Consider the following 13573-nt stretch of genomic DNA (forward strand, 5'->3'; position numbering starts at 1 on the left):
TTTTCTGGACCAAACACTTAATCGATTAATTGAGAAAATAATTAGGATATTAACTTACAATGAAAACAATAATTAGTTGCAGCCCTAAACCATTGCAATGCTTCCCCAACTATATACAAAGGACTAAAAAGAATTAATCATTACTGTAGGTATTTAGGTATTTAGGTATCAAACTGATGACGCAGACTGATTTCTAGTTTGTTCTTTTAGTTTTTTACCAAGGAACAAGCCAAATACAACGGCTGATAACCCACATAACCTCAGTGTTGTTTACAAGTTTGAATGTGCAAATTAAGTCATAAGGGTGTGAGAATAATAAGTCCATTCATTTATTAGTGAACTGACAGAAAACAAGAATTTTGATGAGAGGTTAATTATTTGACATTTATTGAGGGAAAAACATTCTCTGGTTGCAGCTTCTCAAGTTTTCTGTTTGCATCTTTTGCTCTAAAAACAAACACTTGTAGTTGTCTCCAGGGACTTTGGGAAACTTGGGCATTTGTCACTATCTGCTATTTTATAGACTAAACAATTAATCATACAAGTGATAACTAATAATTGTAGCAGTCCCATGCGTGATCAAACCATCAGTCTCTTGTGCAGTTTGCTGTGCTTTCTGAAATGATTTGAAATGCGTACTTTCTAATAGGACTAGGGCTGTAACAGATTTCTGTTTTCATCATCGATTCACGTGTTGATTAGAGTCTCCATTAATCAATTAGTTGTTCGGTTTATAAAATGTCAGCAAATGGTGAAAAATGTCTATGACATCCTAAAATGTCTTCTTTGTCCACAGTTCAAAAATATTCAGTTTACTGTCACACACTTTATTTTCTCAGTCACTGTATACACTGTTTTTAGTGATGTTATCATTACACTGAGCTGTATGAAATGCCTTACTGACTATTTGTAGATATAATATAGGAACATGATGCCATTGTTGTTATTGTAGTCATCAATAGTTTTATTGGTGTTGATTCATTTTGTCTCCTTTTGCCTTTTTAATTGTTTTACATTATGATGTAATGTTTATTTGTGTGTATCCCAGGAAGAGTAGTTGCTACCTTGGTAATGACTAATGGGGATCAAAATTAGTGCTGCACAATTAAAAAATAGCAAAATAGCTTTCTGCAATTTTCAAATTGCAGGAGGTGCAATATTTGTTAAAAGAAAAATGATGTGTCAAAAATGAATGATGTGATAAGGCAGAGATGTAGATGTAGATGTAGATTCCTACAAAAATCACACCATAACCATTTTAACATATTTTTCAATCAGAATAAGAATATTGATGTGAAACTTATCATTATCTCTAATATCACAACTCACATTATATCAGTCAGAATAATCACAATTAGATATTTTTTCATAATCATTCTGCCATAGCGCAAACAGATAAAGAAATACAGGAATCAAGAAACCAGAAAATATTCACATTTAGGACAGCAAAGAATTTTGACTATAATTTTTCTAAAAAAAAAAAAAAAATACACAAAACGATCAGTTGATTATCACAATTTTTAGCAATTAATTCAATTATCGATTCAATAATCAATTAATCATTTCAGCTCTAAACTATCCTGACATGGTTTCTTACCCAGAACCATTTGGGAAACCCTCCATAGAAACTGACTAGAAAAGGGTGGGCGCTTTGAAGAAAAGCCCTGGCAGGTGATTGGATGAACCATCTGTCATGTCTAACATGGGCTATCCCTAACCACTCAGCTCAACCCACCAAGCTGAAGCCGAAGCCGGCTGGAAGAAGAGCAAAAACATCTTTTCAGTATCAGTATCGTTCTTTGCTCTTCTTTCAAATAAAGAAATCCCCTCTGGTTCTGATATAACTGATGCTATCACAGTATCTATGCTAACCTCTTCAGGGGCTGCCATTGTTTGTTCGAGACAAGTCACTTCTATGGACGCTTCTCACTGTTGGCGCACCTACAACCACACTTGTAGCTGCCTGTAGCCCCTCCTAGGACACTGATTGGCTCACACCACCTCTGGTGTGGACACACAGATAACTTGGAGCCTGGCAAGATGGATTCTCATGTCATCTCATGATCTCGTGAATCCAGCTGCCTCAAAAGTTAAGCTCTAAACAGGACAGAGCTCTGGAAAACAACTTGATTGTTTGACTTGATTCTAAACTATTCCTGAGCTGACTCATGTTGGAAACTGAAAACGATTTGTCTGTGGTCAAAGACTTCAAATAAACGGTGCTGATAGTCCACACAGACCTCTAGACAGACATGATTCTGCTGGATGAAAATCCATTTCAGTGGCCCGCCCAAACAAAGTCTAGGCTGTACATGAGGAAATAGTGTGCAATACTCATAATACAGACTACTGCAAAACTGTGATCAAATCCCTCTGAGCTGTTGGTGCACACTGCAGCAGCTCTGGGCCTGAAGCTGAAGCTCCAGTGAGAGCCAGGAAAAAGCCTGACTGTTTGTGTTTGCATAGACCAAATTATCCAGCATTACTCATCAAGACTGCAGACAGAAGCAGTGCACCGTCAGCACGCTTCTCACAGAGGCCCTCATGTAAAATTCCATGACTTTTCCTTGACTGTAGAACTGGGGCGAAGGGCTTAAGCAGAAAACTCTACAGATCTCACTGTACGCACAGTGGTGTCCATCCCGTCATGGAAAACACTGTCACGATGGTGTTGTTGAGCACTCGACTGCATGGACAGATAAAGAAAAAAATCACTTCATTCAAACTTTTTTACACAAAGAAGACAACACTTAGTCTATGTAAAAAAAATGATTTTTCAGGTTAAAACAATCCTGCTTTAAAATAGGACCTTTCTTTCTTTCTTATTCTTTCACACAGTTTGTTGCTTAATTGAACTTCTCTTCTTCAAGTTCACAGGTAGTATTACCATAGATTGACCATGGTGAGAGAGTTACACTGTAACTAACAGATCATTTACCATGGCCTGTGGCCACCAAATACTGCATGTAGGTAGCCTCCTGTGGTCACCAAGTTTAATCCCAATATTGTGCACTGGAGCTGCAGTAACTAATCAATTAGGCCTAATTGATTATTAATGTATTATTAAATGAATCTGCAACTTTTATATATTATGTGTTTCTGTTTTTTAACCCTTAATAGCAGTAAATTGGGTTGTGGGCAAAACATTTTAGGACGTCACCTTGGGCTTTGGAGAACACTGACTGACATTTTTTACCATTTTCCAACAGACCAAACAACTAATTGGTTAATAAAAAAAATAATCAACAGAGTAATAGATGCTGAAAATAATTGCAGCCATACTGTGAGCCTTCACCAACACACCAACATGCAAACAATCAACATTCTACTACACAGAAAACAGTACTCATCATTGACCAGCTACTAATATGTCAGGGCCAGTGAAGCCTGGGTTTATACAGCCGACTCAAACTGCAACAAGGCAAACCGGGAACACAAATAGCAGACTATGAAAAAACAAAAAGGCATGAAAATTGAGGAGTGAATGGAAGCAGAAGGTTAGGAATCTGACATATCCAAAGACGTACTGTACTAGCCAAGAAATCGAGCCTGTTTTTCATCTGAAACAACACATCACAGGTCAGAGGAACTGTGGACAAGTATGGCTGTGTTAAGTTGTGTTAAACTGATTTTTCTGTATTGGCCACCAAATTTAGGGGCTTGGTGGCCCATAGCTCCAGTGCTTAAAAATATAGAATCTACCCCTGAAAATGTGTTGCATCATACCAATTGCTTCCAAAGTCCTGGTTCAAAGTACGTTTTTTTTCACTTGTCTGGTCAGGCAAGTAGGTCAGACATACCTGGAGTCATGGCTCCAGACTAACTTTTTTTACTAGGAGCACAGTGTCCACTAACTTAAAATTTTAGGAGCGCAAGCAGAAAATTTAGGAGCGCACACCAGAATCGACTTGCAAAGTAAATATTCACATTTCCTCTCATTTTCACTGTATTACTGATAAATACTTGAACAATAAATGCAGAAACTATAATGTTTTCCTTGGCAATGAAATAGGCCATGTTAAACTTAGTATCAATTCGGCCTCCTTGGCACACTGGTTAGCAGCCTCTTGTCTTCTAAATGCAACTGGGAGTGGAGTTGCACTTTCATTACACAGGTCACGGCACATTTTATGTTTCAGACTGGCACTGTGTTTGCTCAAAGTGTCGTTTTTTAATTGTGTGGTGCCAGTATTATCAGCAAATTTCGTGTTCCCTGCATGTTGTGGGTATCGACAGCAGAATTTGCAGTTCATTGAATTCGTCTCCTTGAAATACCTCAGCCAGGTGAACTCGCGCAGCCACTCATCGCGAAAACAGAATTTCCTGGGTTTTTTCGCCACGACCGTTTCCTCACAATCTGAGTCAGACTCATTATCAGCATTTGTCTTCTCTGGAACACTAGGTTTACTGGGGAGAAAGTAAGAACCGATAGCCATTGTTGTTTGTTCATTGTTTACAAGACTTAGGTGAAACCTGTGGATTTGCGCGATAACCCCAAGACCCACCTCTTTTCACACATAAGCCAATCACAATGGTCATTCGCCCCCCACTCTCACACAGATTGGCCCGCCTTCTTCTTGTTTGGTGTTCGTCTCCTTTCTTCTTCTTTTGAAGTTAATGTCGGTTGGCAAACCAGCTCATTTGCGCATTACTGTCAACTACTGGGCTGAAGTGTGGAGCAGAAGTTTTTCAGCAACAAAAAATATTCAATAATAATAAAAAAAAATAAAAAAAAAAAAAAACGGCAAATTTACTGGTTGCCCATGCACGAGTAGATGAAAAATTTACTCGCACTGTCTCAAATTTTACCATTTAGTCGCAGTCTGGAGCCCTGGGAGTCAATTTTTTCTTGCCTCTGTACAATCTGTTTTATTTAGGGATGTACCGATCGACCAGCCAGAGACCGGAACTGCCCGGTTTTCAGCATGACCAGCCCTGACCGGTGACCGGCCGGTCAGCGTCACATATCCGATTCTGTGTCCGACATGGTCACATCATGCGCGCAGCAGACAAACTGACCGTAATATCACCACAGCGCTGATCACAGCTACACACACTCTGACACATGCTTGCTTGAAGATGGTGTCAGTGACAGATTTCAAGAACAGGATAAAGAGAAGACAGACAGTCTACAACGAGACAGAGCAGCTGACAATGTCGCAGAACAGCCTTAAACTCTCTAGCTCTTCAGGCTAATGCTAGCAAGCTAGCAGCAGACTGCTGTTCACAGAGGGACAGTTAAAGTCTCACCTCCTCTTCTGGCTGAAGAATAAACAACCTGTGTCGATGTGTCTCCTCAAACATTTTCTCATCCAGACTCCTTTAACTTATGCATCTGTTTTTCTCACAGCAAAGTTTTACTGCAACAAACTGTTGCACCATGTCAGTCTCTGGTTTGTTTACATCTGCTTCCACAGGAGATCATGTGAAATTACGTCCCATGAAATACCACGATATTCCATGATCTCTTTGGCTGGAATTGGCCAAAATCGGAATCGGCAGGTCATACCCCTCAAAAAAAAAAAAAAAAAAAAAAAAAAACAGAAATCGGAATCGGCCAAGAAAACTGAAATCTGTGCATCTCTAGTTTTATTCATTAGCTGTAATCAAATAACACTGAAGACTGAAGGCATGATGTTTGACCTACAGCTGCAACATCTAAAAAATGTCAAAAAATATTAAAAATTACCACTGCAGTTTTTCAAAGTCCAAGGTCCTAAAATGAAGAAAAACTTGAAATCTCTGTTTTTGAAAGGCTGAAAACTTGTTTTCAGCATTTTCAGCCATTTAGGATGAAAAATTACAATTTATTTATTATGAAAATAGTTGCTAATACTTATTGATAATAACGGTTTCATTCTTTTCTGCCACTTGCCCAGTCAGAGCATATGATTCATGGTCTTTTACTTGCCCTGGACAAGTGGACAATCCCTCTGGTTGAGTCCTGACAGTCGAGTTATGTAGAACCTGAAATCAACACCTCCACAAGCAGCTGATCATTCATTATTATGAACTGCTGTCATGGCAGAACGATTAGAAAACTGGTTAGACTAAAGACAGAAGAGCCACAGCTTTTTATTTAGCAATATTTACAGTGGGAGCACATCCACTGACACATCATTTTATATTTATGACGACACTGAAATAGCACTGATATGTACAGATGTTGTTTGGATTAGATGAGGACACAAGTGGGATTTTATGGTGCATTTACTCGACATATGACACTAGCACCTTGTGTAATTTTTGTAACGGAAACTTGTAATCTTTAACTTAAAGATACTCAGACTTTTGCTGACATTAATTATTATCACCATATATGTTTAATTCAGTCATCATCACTTTAGTTCAGACAATGAAATAGGAGCGACTGATTGATAAACAGTGCAACAATAATGGCCTGATTTGTTGACTTTTTGAAATCTGTTGAGGTAGCACGATTCTGAATTCACAGACAGACTGATGTCTGATTGGACCTCAGCTTCATGTCTGAGCAGAACTGGATATTCCAGTTGCCAGCTGTTGCAGGGACTGGAATTATTTTAAGGGGCATCTGACCCCAAGGACTCATTTCATATAAAACTTAATGTACATAATAAAAGTGTTTTTTTCAGGGCCTTGATGTTAAATTTGTCACTCTCAAAACAGAAATCACACTAGATTTCACAGAGATTCTCGTCAGGTTTTGTCACGTTTGAAAAAATATTGCACCTACTACATCAGACCAGTCATTCCTAAGCGCTGGCCTAAAATCTGATTTGCTGCTGATTCTGTCTACAGCAGTACATTGCTTTGCCTCTGTGCTGGTACTCCTGAGGGAGATGTCAATCAAATCATGAACTGCCACGCCCACACAGTCTTGTGAAAAGGTCTAAACAGATAAATGAGCGGTTTAATGAATTAGGTTTTCTAATGAACATTTATTTTCAGAGTTCAGATTTTTGTGAAGGCCTAATGAGACACTCAGTTAATATCATGTATGCATTTTTACTACTTCAAACAAAATCTGCAGATTCTGTACTACATGGTAACAGTCTCTATCCCACTCTTCTTCAGTACTGCCATGAAAACAATCAGTTTAATTAAATTATTCTGGGAAAGGCTAAATTAAAAGTGCTGGCTCCAATATTTAGTTCAAGTTTTTTGACCAGGCACCATGGCAGGATTACCAGCTGGGCAAAGCAGGCATCTGCCCTGGGCCCCAAACCTCCAGTGGCTCCAAAAGCTGCAGGCTTACTGTGTGTCAGCTGCTTTGTGCTGATTTCATTGAACATTTGTTTGGGACGATGCATCATTACAGCACAATTAACCGCCGTGATAAGGTGGGTGAGGCCTCAGTTATATCACTTACTGGAGGCTATATGATGAGGCCTTGAAGTGGATTATATCCTGTTAATTTGTTTTTACCTGAGGCAGGCCATACACCGACATTAATACAGAGTTATTATATGCAGCTGTTTAAAATAATGAATAACACTAATTCTCAAGAACTGGGACAAATCATGTCCATGCCCAATACTGTAATTCCAATTTTTGGTGAAAATATATTGTTTAAGGACTTATATATATGTAATTTATGAAATGTTTCAGTTTGCTTTAATCTTTTTTAATTTCTAAACTTGCTCTGCTTAGAAAACAGCTTTGTCTCAGACAAGAATTAACAACTTAAATAATTTTAAAAAGCCTTTGAAATCTAAAACTAACAATATCTACTGATAACATAGGTATAAAAATGTGTTATTATAATCATCTTTGTTTTAAAATTGTTTTTTTCATGAAAATGTTGGTCCTTTAAAGTCGTGTCCTAGATTTCTGTCAACTCGGTCACATTTTTACAAAAACATGATTTAATCAGGCATAAAAGGGGTTAGCTGTACCCAAAGGACCTCTGTCTTACTTCCTTAAATAAAGGTGGGAACACTGGTAAACTTTCTATTTTTAGACAAATTCATTCAATAACATTACTATCAGATGTGTCTTAACTATAACATGTAAACTCTGTAGTCCTTCTAAATCAAAGATAAATAAGAATTATGGTATGAATGAATAAATGTGTATTTTGATTAATATTAAGAGAACTCTGAGATACTTTAAAAAATAAAAAAGGCGGCTCACTATAACTATGCTGTGAAATTAATGAAAATTTAACATTTTGCCAGCTATGTAAGACGTCAATTCCATCAGATCCGTCTGATAAAGTTGATGTCTACATTTAATAAATTTAATCAATAGGAGATTTTCCCAACATATGTACATATTTTTTGTCTCAATTCTCAAGAATGAGTAATACATAATAATATATACTGACAGATACAAAGTTCAGGTATCAGAGTCAGTACTGAATAGGACATATGTAAGTGCAGAAAACAAAAATGCCACCTGGAATGCTTTGGCAGTGTGACAGTTGTGTGTTAGCTGCACCATGCTCATCAGCTCAGGCCCTGGAGCCACAGCTTAGATAGTTAATGTCGTCAGCAGATGGATCTGAGAATGGGAGCTGGGGGATCATCTGATCTCATTTAGATCTATTGTTTGGGAGCGTTATGGTCAGGAGGTTCTAGTGCCAACACTGAAACCAGAGCTGACCACGTGTCTGGAAAACAATCCAAAACTCGTGATGGCATCACTTCGCCTAAATGCATCTATTACAGGCCACGATTTCCTTCACATGTGCATTTAGTCAGTGATGGCTAAAGCAAGTCATCCAGAAATTAACCACTGCCCTCACCACCTATAGATGGACCTGCAGGGCTACAGAGAGCTACTGAACTGTGTAACACTTAGAGACAATAGAGTGAGTCTTCACTGAGTGAGAGCAGAAACTGTTGAACTGACTGTAAACAGCCTAAACTGCGCTGCTGCTTCTACAGATGAAATGGTATGAAAATTTTATATCACAATTACAGTGTTCAAAATGATCACAGCTATCAGTATTATCATGGTATTGTTAAGATGAGCTGCAAATGCTGAAAAAGTACTGACACACACTCAAATCATTTCATCAAGTTTGAACAAGACAAAAAACCCGTTAACACCCGCTACCATCTAGCTTTTTTCTTAAGTAGAAAAGGAAACAATCGGCATTCACCATTCCCCAGTTTAAGACTCGGCAGACAACACAGGTATTTACCGTCTCCAGCTCTGATCGACAGTGATGTAAACAAGAAACCCTGGTGGATACACTACTTCCAGCCCTTTTTCAGTGGAGGCAACAAAGAACTGTTGCATATTTTGTTCCTTTTTCATCCACGTGTGCCGCTCAGTTCACCTCATTTCTGTAGTCCAGCACAGTGGAGGTTAACTTGGTTTGAAAAGCCTAAGTCAAGTGAAGTAATTTTTAAAGTTGGTCCAACCAATTCTCTTTTGTCAGCATGTTTCTGCTACACTTACCTATTAGACTATTAATCATATGAGCAGTGGCTCTTGCAAAGTACATACTGTTACATGCAGTATGCATACAACTGGCACATACAACTTTGTTGTAACATTGCATCTTAAACATTGACCGTCTTGCTCATACGTACAATACAATACGAGATGCTTTTTTAATCCCTCGTAAGGGAAACTGCATGTCACCAACACAAGACAGACAAGAACATAAACATCTTGTATGTTTTGGTCTGTCCTGTGTTGGTGACATTCAGTGTTTTCACTTTGATGCAGACCAAAATTACAGGTGTGAAACCTTTCCTGGAACACAGTCCGGACCAAAAAAAGTGGGCTTGTTCCGGATCAAACTGAACCGTTCAGTTTGTTTCTAGTATGCAAAAATTTTTTGGATGGTTCAGACTTTCAGACCAATCACAGGAAATTGTGAAATTATGTGAAACAACAACTGAAAAATGCTGATATTTTTCAGGTGTTAAGATCTTTAGTCCACTTGAATAATTGCAGTATGAAACCAAAACTAATCTGGCCAAATGTTAACAGTGTCTCACAAAACAGAACCTTGGTCTGGACTTTGGGTTGGCCCTTTTAGGTGTGAAGGAAACCCTCAGTTTCCCTTCTCGGGAATCAATAAAGTACCTCGTTTCCTATTGTATCATATTGGACATTTGTCAGTTCATAGAATGAAATTTGAAGAAAAAGTAAGCAATTGGAATGCAGCCTATGAGCTGTCATCTGTCTGCGCTCAGCGGCTGAGTTGATGTGACGGATCTTCTGCTGAGCAGAGGATTGTGGGTCAGAAAAGACTGAAAATAAGCCTAAAGAGCTGGCCTGCATGCTGCAAAATGTGACCAGATGCAGTAGGACATTCTGGTATTTTAGGCATACAATATTTGACATACTATACTACATCTAAACCGTATTATTATAATAGACCCAGAGTGTACTTGGCAAAGTAATGTATCAATACAAGTATTTCAGAATTGACACCTGGATATCACATTGGGACCAATATTGACCCATTCAACTCTGTGTCCAGCCCAGGTCACAACCAAACACAGAGTAACTGTTCTATCAAGAATTAGGAGTAGGGTGTCCACAGCAGAGAATGGAAACAGAAGACAACAGAGGACTAAAGCCTGGTCACGTCCAACAGCCCTCAAGGTGTTACACAAGAGAGGAGCAGCTCCACTCACTGTCACACTGGACATGTGTCAGAGCTGCACATTAGCAGGTGATACAAACACTAACTACACCTGCGTGCGTGCGTCCGTGCGTGCGCGCGCGCGCTGCTGCTGATGGTGGTGGTGCAATGCAATGCCAAACCCCCACCGACACAGCAGCAAAGCCATGAATGTGTGTGTGTTTCCTGAGCTGAAGCTAGCTGTGAGCCGCCACACCAAACTCACACAGCTGTTTATACAACACAACACCACAGAAGAAGAGCGTCCAGCAGCTCTGTAGCTAAACGGAGCAGAACGTGTCTGAGCCGCTGCCTGTGTGTCAGTGAGCCGAACAATAGCCATATCACCGACATGCCTGGAAATGAAGGAAAAAAAACAGGTCATGTGTTCCGTCAGCGGCGTCAGTAATGGTCCGGTCGTTACAGGTGTGGCAGGCAGTCGTGTTCGCATCACAGCTAAACTAGTTAGCACGTCCTTACCTGGGTATCAGGCTCCAGAAAACAAAGGATGCTGCTGCGGTTTCTCTCCGTTGGGTCGGTGCGTCTGTTCGGCCTGACAGCATCCTGTTCCCAGCAGCAGCAGCACCGTCACACCAAAGCGCGACAACACGGCCGCTTCCGCTCACCACTTTCACAGTAAAGGTCGAATTCTGTCAAAACGTCAAGCTGGCTCACATTTTCTTTACAAGCGTTTATATGGGAACGTTAGTAACGATTTGTGTAACACATTAAAACAAAAAATGTATGGAGGCTGAAACAAAAAAATAAATTAAATTGAAATATAATAATAATAATAATAAAAATAATAATAATAATAATAATAATAATAACCATAATAATATTATTAATAATAACATATATTATTATTATTATTATTATTATTATTTTATTATTATTATTATTATTTTTTTTTTATTATTAAAGCAAATCAAAGTCACATCCTTTGCATAACGAAAAATGTTTCTCTGTGAATCAAAGTGCAACGTGACATACTTGAATGATTTGTTATTTTATAATAACAGTAATAACAAGAAGAACAATGAGAATAGGAATAAGAACAATTATTATCATCATTATCATCATCATCATCATCATCATCATCATCATTACATAAATGTACACACATTATAAAGCTAATTATCCCGATTCATTATGTGTTACTAAAATATAATCATTGTTGCATTAATAAAAGGGTTTTTTGTTGTTTTTTGTTTTACATTTGCTATAATATTATTATACTGTCAGCCAATATTAGAGTCAAAATAGTTTGTAATGAGTCTATGGATTAACTATGTAATTGTCCGTATATTCTTCAAACAAGTTCAAAAATGTATGGTAAGAAAAAAATCGCATTATAAAATACATTTAATGCATCCATCTGCATGAGGTCTAAAGGAGTGGTGAACAAGTGTAGTGAACAAAAATATTGAGAATAAGACAACAACAGACTTAAGATATAAATGTAAATTATCTTCATGCTTTTGTGTTGAAGGTCAAAGTCACATCTTTTCCGGTCATTATTCTCGTAACGCTGGGCAGCTTGACGCAGCAGGCAGCAGCTCAGTCTCTGCAATGAGACAGACAGATGCAGCTGAGCGGGAGAGCAGGCTGGGTCCGGCTGCTCCGTTACTGCATTTTACACAGACCGTCCGTGTTCCCGCTCTGATATTCAGCCTTACTGTTTGATTTCCTGCAGTATATCCCCGGGACTCTTTGTATTTTTATGTCATTTGTGTGCCTCTCATCGTTAGGCCAGTCAGTTCTCCCCTATGAATATGAATGGAGCGGTCCAGTCGTTAAAGGGCCAGTGCGTGTCTTGTCTTTGACAGCTCGCCAGACCACAGTGACAGTTTCCCATTTATCACCGCAAACGAGGGCAAATCTTTCCAGTGTGATTACTGGCTGAGGAGACACCTAATATAGTACATAAAACCTTTAAGTAGTTGGACACACCTGATAGTTACACTGGTGTGTGACTCCTCTACATCTCATTCCAAAGCCAAAGCCTTAAGCCCCAACCCCTCACACACTTAGCTGACCTGGTGAGTGCTGGAGTGTAAGAGGCTGCAAAGGCCCAAAATGGTAGTAATAGGAGTGGGACAGCACTACGCACTTACTGGGGATGAGACTTTTTGTTTAAAAAAATTAGTGGCATCATGTAAACAAGCTGGAATTTAAAGGGTTAAAATCCTGAAAATGAAAATGAATATGGAGCTAAACAAAAATCATTATTATTATTATTTTTTTATTTATTTATTTATATTTTTTTGGAACAATACATTAATATCATATTTTTAGTCATTGGCCTAAAATGTGTCAAAGGAGGAAATTATTATACCAAATAACAAATCTGACCCTGTACAAAAATGTATTAATGTTTTTACTTTCCTTACAACCACAGCACTTATAAACACCTGACTGTCTGATCTGAAGGTCTTCATGCTCTTGTCTTACACAGTAGAACTGAGTTAACTGTCAAATAATCAGTGTACTTTCTTTTGTCAAAACAGCATCATACACTTTGATGATGATTTTCCACAAAATATCTAATTGCGATTATTCTGACTGATATTGCAATTGTGATATGATTTGTGATATTAGCAGTAATGATCATTCTTGCATAATTTTTCCTGATTTGATTGAAAAAATAAAGCCAAAATGACAATGATGTGTGTTTTTTTTTTTTTGTTTGTTTGTTTGTTTGTTTGTTTTTTTGTACCAAATGAAGATGTTTTTGAAGTCTGTTGAATCTGATGTGTAGGACAGGACATCTCTGCCTCATCACATTCATTAATTTAATAGTTATTTGACATACTTTGCCTTTAACACTTTTAACACCTCCTGCAATCTGAAAATTGCAGAAAACCATATTTCAATTTCAATAAAATTACACTTAGATGTAACTTTTTTCTTGTAGTTACTCCATCCATGTTTATTTACCATCAACACTTTTGGCCTTCCCCAGGTAACCCTGGTGTTTCATGTCACAACACTATGAACTGT

General features: G+C 38.3%; 1 protein-coding gene across 2 annotated transcripts in view; it reads right to left on the reverse strand.

Moving 5' to 3' along the window:
* Positions 1-11151, reverse strand: part of fam110b (family with sequence similarity 110 member B) — a 75398-nt gene extending 64247 nt beyond the window's left edge. For both annotated transcript variants that reach the window (XR_014771672.1, XM_084732608.1), the window contains exon 1: positions 11051-11151. The gene's annotated coding sequence lies outside the window, so the exon portion shown is untranslated. The remainder of the gene's footprint in view (positions 1-11050) is intronic.
* Between the last annotated feature and the right edge of the window lie 2422 nt (positions 11152-13573).

This window comes from Lutjanus erythropterus, chromosome 12 (assembly GCF_056507025.1).
Source record: "Lutjanus erythropterus isolate fLutEry1 chromosome 12, fLutEry1.hap2, whole genome shotgun sequence".
Lineage (NCBI taxonomy): Eukaryota > Metazoa > Chordata > Actinopteri > Lutjaniformes > Lutjanidae > Lutjanus > Lutjanus erythropterus.